General features: G+C 36.7%; 1 pseudogene; it reads right to left on the bottom strand.

The window, feature by feature from the left end:
• Positions 1 to 8,566: 8,566 nt before the first annotated feature.
• On the bottom strand, positions 8,567 to 9,864 carry LOC109119602 (uncharacterized; annotated as a pseudogene).
• Positions 9,865 to 9,875: the final 11 nt, after the last annotated feature.

Below are 9,875 nucleotides of genomic sequence, written 5' to 3'. Positions count from 1 at the left end.
GATTAGTACAAACTTATACCGAGTATGGGTATATTCAAGAACACACCAAGGATTTGAATAATTAAGAAGAGCTCTTTCCTAACGATATGGATCATTAAAAAGTCAAGTCTGTAGAACTGTCGAATTCGGATAAGGAAAGTCTTGCAATGAGAGTAACATGCATCATCGTACTTATATATAATGATACCTTGGAATCATGAATTTGACATTAGGACCTCCCAAAATGAGGGCTCAACACATGGGACCTCAACTAGGGAGCCTTCTTTATCAAAGAAAGAGTCTGCTTTATTCATTCATACGTATTTCATTTTTCATTCTTTCACATACTAGTGCAACCAGCAGTCATACCTAGGATGTAGTTTAAGAATCTCATCGGGTTCGCTGTGCAATGACCAAGAATAACCTAGTGTCATTAATTAAGTCTAGCTCACCTCTTGAATAACCTATCCTAACACCTTTGGTATCGTTCATTTCATAATTTGCCTTCCTTGAAGATGACCTCATTCTTTATTTGGGAACTTTAACCTCAACCGACATATATCATGTGAGCATCATGAATTCAAGTCGCTGCCCCACACCGAAAAGAGGTGGAATCACCGGCCAGAGTGACCCGAACATGCTAGCGTATATAGGGAGTCGAACCCTGCTAGATCCCTATATTGGCAATATAGGTTCAAAGACTAGTATATATAAGGATACCCAAACCCCGTATGCCGGACAGTCTCATCTCATGAAATTTATGTGAACCTCCGCCCTACTCGAAGGAAGGTGTCACCACTCATAGCTAGCCTATCAGTTCTTAGTATAAAGTTCCATTACATTCAACTCATACACCATGGAAGCTGGCTTCTTGCATGAGGACATCATATCTCAGTAGACGATTTCGCATGCCATCATTAGTATTAATTATGAATTAACTTCAATACTTTCATTAGAGTATTCATAGAGACTGGTCTCTTAATTATCTTTACAATCTCATAGATACGTATATTTTTGTGACATTTACTTAGTCTCATTTGAGATTGCTCTTATCTTTCACATTAGCCTCTTATCATGTTGTCACACTAAACTGATAGTGACCATATCTTGTCCGAAAGGTCATTTGGTGGTATGTTCATCTCTCACCCTAAGTTGGTGTTATCCTGACCTTAATTAAATTTTAGAAAAGTAGCTTTCCCCTAGGAGTTGGTCAAACAAGTCGTTAATCCGAGGGAGAGGATACTTATTCTTAATGTTCACATTCTTTAGTTGCCAGTAATCGATTGCACATCCTAAGGGACCCATCCTTCTTTTTCACAAATAAAATCCTGGCAGCCGATGGGGAAATACTATGTTGAATGAAGCCTTTGTATAGTAAATCCTTGATTTGAGCCTTTAACTATTTCAATTCGGTCGTAGCCATCCAATAAGAAGGAATTGAAATGGCTTTTGTATCTGGTAGAAAGTCAATACTAAAATCAATATCCCATATAGGAGGGATTTTAGGAATATTATTAGGAAAGACCTCCAAAAATTCCCTCAAAAGGAGGACTAACTCAATAGGAGGAACTTCTTAGTCTAAATCTTTGACTCTTACTATATGGTTTAAACACCTTTTAGAAATCATCTTACAAGCCTTTAGACAAGAAATGATATTACCTCTATGAATAAAGTTTCTCCCCTTTCACTCTAAGACAGATTCATTAGGAAAGTTAAACTTGACAACTCTTGTCATATAATCAATGGAAGCAAAACAAACATACAACCTCTCCATTCCCAAAATTACATAGAAATCTACCATATCATGTTTTACCAATTAAACACGGGGAAATCTATTGGGCAACACTATCGGACAATTTCTATATACCCTTTTTGCAACCACTGACACACCTACCGGGGTAGTCACCATAGAAGTTTCTTTTAAGATATCGGGAAAAATACCAAACTTGCTAGGTACCAAAGGGGTAACAAATGATAAGGTAGAACCTAGTTAAAGTAAAGAATATACATTTAAATATATTACTTTTAACATACAGTTCACCACATCAGGAGAATTCTCTTGTTCACCCCTAGAACGGAGATCATAAAAGTGATTGTTTGTTGGAGCATCAACATAAGAACCACTCACTTTCCCACTCCCCTTTTCTTGCCCCTTCACATTAGGGAAATCTTTAACCTTGTGACCACTTTTACCACATTCGAAGCAATTGTGAGTTCTAACTAGGCATTCACCCATGTGTTTCTTGCCACACTTCCCACATGTAGGCTTCTTGCTTTGTGAAATTATACCTCTTCAATTATAAGACTTAGGGTTAGACATCCTACCATCAAGAGCTTTGAAAAATTTGGAAAAGACTTAATTGGAGAACCTCTTCATAAATCTAGGCATATCTTAAATTTTAAACCTTTCCTATGATGAACAACTTTCAAAAGACCTGGCCTTTCGATCCTCTCTATTTGATTGACCAGGCTTTGCGGGTCGTGAAAGAGTCCATTTAATAATTTAATCAAACAGAAATTCCATCTCTTTGAGACTCTTCCTTTTCTTTATAGATAATTCCAGCTCTATGAGCCTCTATCTGAAAGACTAGTTATTCCGGATTTTAATACCCTCAACTAGTGATTAATCATAAAATGGATCTAAATAATGTTGTGCCAAAGAATTAGGTTTTAACATGTCTCAATTATCATCACTTTAAGAGGATGAAGCTTCTTCGAGGAGCTTCATTATTGGAGTTGGAGACCATCCTTTAAACAAGACTTTTCTTGAAAGATACTTTATCCTATCAAATTCTTCAATATCAAAAGTCTAACTGATAATATAAGAAATTCTTTTTTGAATAAAATATCTACACAGTTTTATGTTCTCTCGGAGAGAAGATATGTGTTGATGTAGCTGAAACTGAATGAATTTATCAGCAAATGTTTTTTGGCAAAACTTATATATTTCCGCCAAAACAGTTCCGCCATTCATAAAACTATCTCGGGATGACTCTCTTGATCACTTTTGGACTATATTTCTCAAACCACGTGTGAGTAGTTGGCCCAAGGTAGAGGAAGTTGAACCAGGCTGATCTGTATTCATGCCAAATTGAATATTTGAGGTCTGTGTTCTCTCGATAGGTTAATAAGGGTCAACTCTTTACGAAAGAACCTATCAAGAAAGGCTCTCTTGAAGATCTTACAAGTCAACGGACCACCTCTTAGCACCCTATTATCCATCCATTAAGTGTACCTAGTTTTTTCCACATCTTTAAATAGATAGATGACCAACTCAAACTTTGCACCCATCGTCACCCCATATCAAATAGGAACTTATAGACCTCATCCACAAAATCTTGAGGGTCTTCATCCATTTTTTACCAAAAGAACAAAGGGCAGTTCATCATAGTAAAGTCTCTCAAATGAGATGCCTTAGTGATAGCATGATGAGGCACACGGGGTCCAACTTCCCGATTCACTTGAGTCGTCATGGCTTGGACTTGAGAAGTGACATCATTATCTTGTGAAGTCATGTCTTACGCCAAATTGAGAAAACTTACCCTTATGTCTCCATCAGTCATCGGTGGAGGAGCAACCGGAACTTGATCACCCATAGAAACTTGTTCAAGTGGAAGGACTCGATTGTGTTGCCGATGAGCTTGGTTTTCATGAGACCACACATTTGAAATCCTCTTCCTTGGTGCTTTAGTGTCTTTTCATCGAGTATTCATAGCTATAACCATAATAAAAGGCTTAGGTTAAAATAAAACATAAAATAGACACTAGAGGCATGACATAAGATTACAAAAAGATGAGAATTTGATAAGTATCTCATCAATGAGTGTGGCGCGCTTCACAATAAAGAATACGAATATACATATACATGGTTTGGACAACCTATGAGAAAAATACATAGGTTAAATATGGAATATTTAAAACTTTTCATCTTCATCTACAAGTGAGGTTTACTTAGACCTCTTGCTTACACATAATATAATCATAGGGAGCTTACATATAATCCACACATAGGAAGTACCACATAGGCTTATACTTTTATTTCACATACATAATACAAAAATATAATCTCATAAGATGTCTAGGATAAGTCTCATATTAAACCATCTAGGTCTAGTGAAACATTGGGATTAGCCCATACTTCATTAAAATAAAAGCTACATATACGCTTATATACAACAATAGTCTTCAAATGAAAGAGAATGAACAAAATTGTTTTTAAGATTAAACAACATCAAATAGGAAGATGGTGGAATACTCTTCAGAAAGTGAGGACCTACCAAACACGGAGAATGAGAATCCAAGTCTTTTTAATGGACCTCTAAAATCTCAACGGATAGAACCTACGTAGTTGTATAATACATAGAAATATAGGTTAGTAACCACTTGTACTAAGTATGGAAACATGCATATAAAAAATTTGAATGAATTCATCAAAGAGGATGTTTACTTTAGAAAAAATTCTAAGTCATTTAAAAGTCTTTAATGCACATTCAAGAATCCATATAACCAATAATTATAGATTCATTAGGACAAGATCATACATCACAAGACCAACATCATCAAGTATAATAAAGTCAACATGTGTTGTAGCATTCTTGAGTACATAACCAAACGATTCCAACATCAAATTAAAACAACAAACCTTGTATACAATTCCTAATGTTACACGACATATAATACCCTTACTCATAAACCATCAGCAAGTCTACATGTTCAATGATAAAGCAAAGCCCCATAAACTTACTCAACCAAGTAAACCAAACAAAGGATCACAAGAAATATCTATATTCACATAATTAGCATCAAGAGTAGCCATCATCATATTTATTAATATAGATCATTAGCATGTTCATAAGTGAAACTTACATAATATAGGATCTTCAACATGTAATGTCAACATATGCATATTCATTTACTTTATACAACATAAGAATAACCTTCTAGGACTTCCCTCAAGGAGAACTAGTGTGATGTATAGGTAGAGTCCCATACCCATACCTATACCCATACCTAGACAAAGTCAAATCCCTTAAGTCACCCTAGTTAGTGTTCACTTCATTACTTCATTTTACTTTCGGGAACACTTTCCTTAACTGACATAGACAACAAGAGCAAAGTGTGGAATACGGTGCCATATTCATTGGGGAAATCAACTCCACAAAGTTTGAGGACGGGAGTTTGAATAACCTCAAAAACAAGACTGTCTGGTAAGGCATGAAATTGGGTTCTTGAAACGGGAGGTGTGCTCATCTTTAAGTGAAGAATATGTGTTCCCCGAGGGGATGAAGTTTTTTAGAATATGTTAACATAATCCCATGGTTCACGGTATTCCATTCATTTGGGTGTGATCGACATGTACTGAGATTTGAAATGACATTATTGGTTGCTTGGAATGAAGAAAGACATAGTTGAGTTTGTGGCTAAGTGTCAAAACTGCCAGCAAGTTAAGTATGATCACCAAAGGCTTAAAGGTTTCTTCATCAAATTCTAATTCCAAAAAAGATATGGAAAAGGATAGCTACGGATTTAGTGGTTGGTCATCCCAAGACCTTGGGAAATTTCTACTCTATTTCGGTGGTAGTTGAAATGTAGAATAATTTATACCACTTCATTCTGGTTAGAGTAGAGTATAATGCTTTGCAGTTGGCCAAGGTTTCGGTGAAAGAGATAGTGAGATTGTATGAGTTGCCCCTTTCTATCATCTAAAACCATGGCACGTAGTTCACATACATGTTTTAAGGAAAATTCCATGTGGAGTTGGGCAGTAAACTCACTTTTATAACTGTCTCCCATCCACAAACATACGACTAATTAGAGAGAACTATTAAAAAATTAAAGTTCATATGGAGGGCATGTGTTATTGACTTATGAGGTCACAAAGATAAGTTCCTACCTTTGTGTGAATTCTCCTATAATAACAGTTACCTCTCCAACATTAACATGGCACATTTCGAGGAACTTTATGATAGCAATGTAGATCACTCATAGGGTGGTTTGAAACAAAAGATCTCATACTTTTTTAGGTTTATTTTTTGAAAGATGATCTAGATAAGGTAAGCAGCATCCAAGCTATGGTTCTAGTATCAAAGAGTCGACCAAAAAACTTTGATCATCGCAAGGTAACAGACAGGTCATGCCTTGAGTCTACACTGTGGGCAGAACTGATTCTCGAGAACCATTATTTACCCAAGCGAACATTTGGCTTGTCTTATCACTTAGTAGAAAATTTAAACAACTTCAAACAATCACAAAAGATAATCTCATTCAATAAATGTAGAACATCTTAAAAGAAACATCCAAGAACCCTACAAGGAAACTCAAGTCTCAACATAAAAAAACTAAAATAGCGGACTTAAAAACTGTCTGAAGCCTCTGGATAGTAAGAGGGATGTCAACAAACAACCCCCGATCTTATTAATAACGGAAATAGTCAAAATAAATAAAGTAAAAGACAACTAAAGGGATCCTACAAAAATCAAAGAGGTGCATTAGCTAATGTTGAGTGGTTAACTTGATAAAGGAGGTGCTGAATGTTGATCCTAATTACATCTATCTCAATCATAAAATCATTCCGCACAAATGATATCAGTACACTAAATGTACAAGCAAGAGAGGAGTTAAAAGATGGTCGGTGTTCTCTTTCTTACTCTTTGAATAAACAAAGATGTCAGCAGTCAAGTTATTAACAAAATAATCTACGAATGGTTTGAACACACCATTCATCAAGCTCATGAAGGTTGTGGGGGCATTAGTCAACTGAAACAACACCACTACGATCTCATAATGTCTATAGCGGGTCATGAATGACTTTTCAGGTATATCCTCAGACCTAAGATTTAATTTATGGTAACAAAACAGTAGGTCAATGTTAAAGAAAACGGATGCACCCTACAAGTTGCCTAAGAGATCATCTATCCAATGCAACAAATACTTTTTATTAAGGGTGACCCTATTCAACTTCTGGTATTCTATTCATATCCTCACAATACAATCCTTATTCTTAACAAAATAGAGAGGAGTACCCCATAGGGAAGCACTAAGACAGATGAAACCTTTATCAAAAAGCTGATGGATTTGAGCTTTAAGATCTTTTCATTTTGGTGAAGCAATGTAATAAGGAGGAATTGAGATGGGGGCAAGCGTCAGGTTGAAAGTCAATTCAGAAACCTTTATCCCTATTCGGAAGCATTCCAGGAAAATTCATAGAGAACACTTCATTAAATTCTAACACTACACAAATAGACTCCATAGAGAAAGACTCACCATCAACATGCCAAATGAGATAAATATGCCAAACACTCATGCCCACAAGTTCCCTAGCCCGATCAAATGATATGAACTTAGTCGGCTTAGGATTGTACACCCCTTCCCACTCTAACCATTTACTACCCAGGATCTCTTGAGCTAGAAATTTAGCATTAAAATTACGCACAACTTTATTAAGGCCAACAAATTCATGCCTAAGATTTTATCAAATTCAATCATATCCTAAAAATAAAAGTCACCCCAAGTATGAAAAGCCATAATAAAATAGGACAAGCACGATACACGTTGGTGACTATGATAGACTCTCAAACTAGGTTGGAAATTTGGATGAAAACATCAAGAAGATTACATAATGCATCAAATCCCAAGGAAAACTTAACAAATACAAATGAATAAGAAGAACTAGGATCAAACAAAAAAGTATCCATCAAGTCATACACAAGAATAATACTTGTGTTCACTACATCAGACATCTCAAACCTAGTTCTTGCAAAAAAAGACATATAAAATTGAACCCTCTGAACTTGACGGGCAATCTTCTTTCCTGACAGCACTGCTTTTCTACCTCCATAACCTTTTCCCCTGCCTCCACGACACTTCTAATTTCCTTCACTCTCACCTTGTGGAAATCCTCTTACATTACTACCGCTACCAGATGGTACAACTATTCTGGTCTATTATTGCACGTGATCAGACATACGTAGATGGAGAAAAGCTCTCCTCACAAGCCCTAGTCTTACATAATTCTAACAATTGTGATCAAAATATTGCATGATGCCTAATGTAGGTGTGGATCCCTGACTATGCAAAAGGTAATTCTACTATGGATTTCCCGAATAGCCACATGTAGAAGCGGGCAAGGCTGACTAAATTTGTAGAACTATAATCGTTGGCCTACCTGAACCTCTGGAGTAGTAAGCATGAAAGTTATTTGTGCTCTTGGGAATCATATCTGAAGTGTAGGCCTGCCCATCACGTCGAACTCCTTCCACTTTATTTACAAAGTCATTCACCTTATTCAAATTTTACATATAGAGGTCATGTGAATAGAAAATACCTGGAACTTCGGGTTCAATTTTAGACCAATATACAAATCCTATCCTCCTTTGTAGTCACCTATTGGGTAGCATATTTTGACAAGGAATGTAACATTGCCTAACTTGTGTCCGGACTTTCCACAAGTCAAACATTTGTCTTCGTTAGAAGTTTTCTTACTTCTCGTTCCTTTAGAATATCTTTTTTCTTTTGAGGATATTCTCTTAGGTGTCCATTTTTCATAACAGTCTTTCTTTGAAACCCTATTCTGCAAGCAAGAATGTTGTTATGACTGAAGGCTAAACTCAGCCAAAGCCTCCATATCCAATATACTAGCCAGTGCAAAGTTATTTGTAGCTTCTTTCAGTTGTTCATATGGAAGAAACCGGGTACTAGTTGGATGAGGAAACGATCCCTGAGCAGGAACAGTCTCTACACACTTTGGTTTTTCAGCTTCTTTGTGGGAGCCTTTCTTCTGTTCATGATTAGATCCACATAAACAAATAAAGAGTGTTGATATCATAGTGATTATTAAGATGCCAGCAACAATCCCAACAATAAGAATTGAACTCGGATGTCTCCCTTTGTGTGAAGATACTGTTACTGCAGGAGCTGAAGGCAGATTCGGAGATGCTTCAACTAGTGACATAGCAAAACGAGGAGCTTGTATTGAAATTGGCGGCTTAAACAGGGTTATGTTGAGCAATTGGTATCAACACACTAATGTTGGGTCTAGTTGGATCTTATGCATTGATAATGAAGCGTTTACAGTTGAAACTTCATCATATTATAAGCAAACTCCCTTATATGGTGTTATATCCATAGATATATTTAGCTTTGAAAGATCCCCCATATAAAAGTTAATCAGCTCAACTTGAGACACCTTTGAAGGAAATGCATTTAGAAAAAGTTTCCAATTAGGATTTGATGAGACATTCATGAGAAGAAGGTCGATCTTTAACGGGTAAACCCACTTGTTCTTCGTTTGAGCACCACATCTTGTCCAAAACAGTCTGTGGAAGTGTGAGGAGAAAATGGTGGCTGAGCCAAACAAGAAGGTAGAGTACTAGGACTGAATTGCGGGGGTGCAAGGCCAGCACTAGGAGGCACCAATCCATTTTTCTTCATTGATGGCTTTGATAAGCTGGAACTTGAAGGAGCGTGCGCAGTAGTTACTATAGGACCGTAATCATGAGGCTGAGATGGAGCTAGCCTAAGCCATGGCACACCATGAGGAGAATGTTTCCTATGCTGTCTATGAAAACCAGGTACATTCGCTGGCATGGGAAAATCAGGTATGCCATGTGCTTCAACATGTTTATTGACTGGAGTAACAGGTTGTTACTCAAATGGCTCATCAGGCAACTCAGCATTAGTGATGCACAAGAAAAAAAATAAAATGGTTAAATTCTTCAGCTTCAAAGACTGGCCCCGCTTTGATAACCTTGCACAACACGGGAAGAACAGTAGCTTTGACAAGTCCAACATCACTTGACGCCAATGAAAACAAGCACTATTCGGATCTGAAGAAATTGAACAAACTAACAGCTAGATCAAAAAGTAGTAGTACAAACAACACTACAAGAAAAACAACT

This window comes from Solanum lycopersicum, chromosome 1 (assembly GCF_036512215.1).
Source record: "Solanum lycopersicum chromosome 1, SLM_r2.1".
NCBI classification, from domain to species: Eukaryota; Viridiplantae; Streptophyta; class Magnoliopsida; order Solanales; family Solanaceae; genus Solanum; species Solanum lycopersicum.
This window is presented reverse-complemented; position numbering and strand designations above follow the sequence as displayed.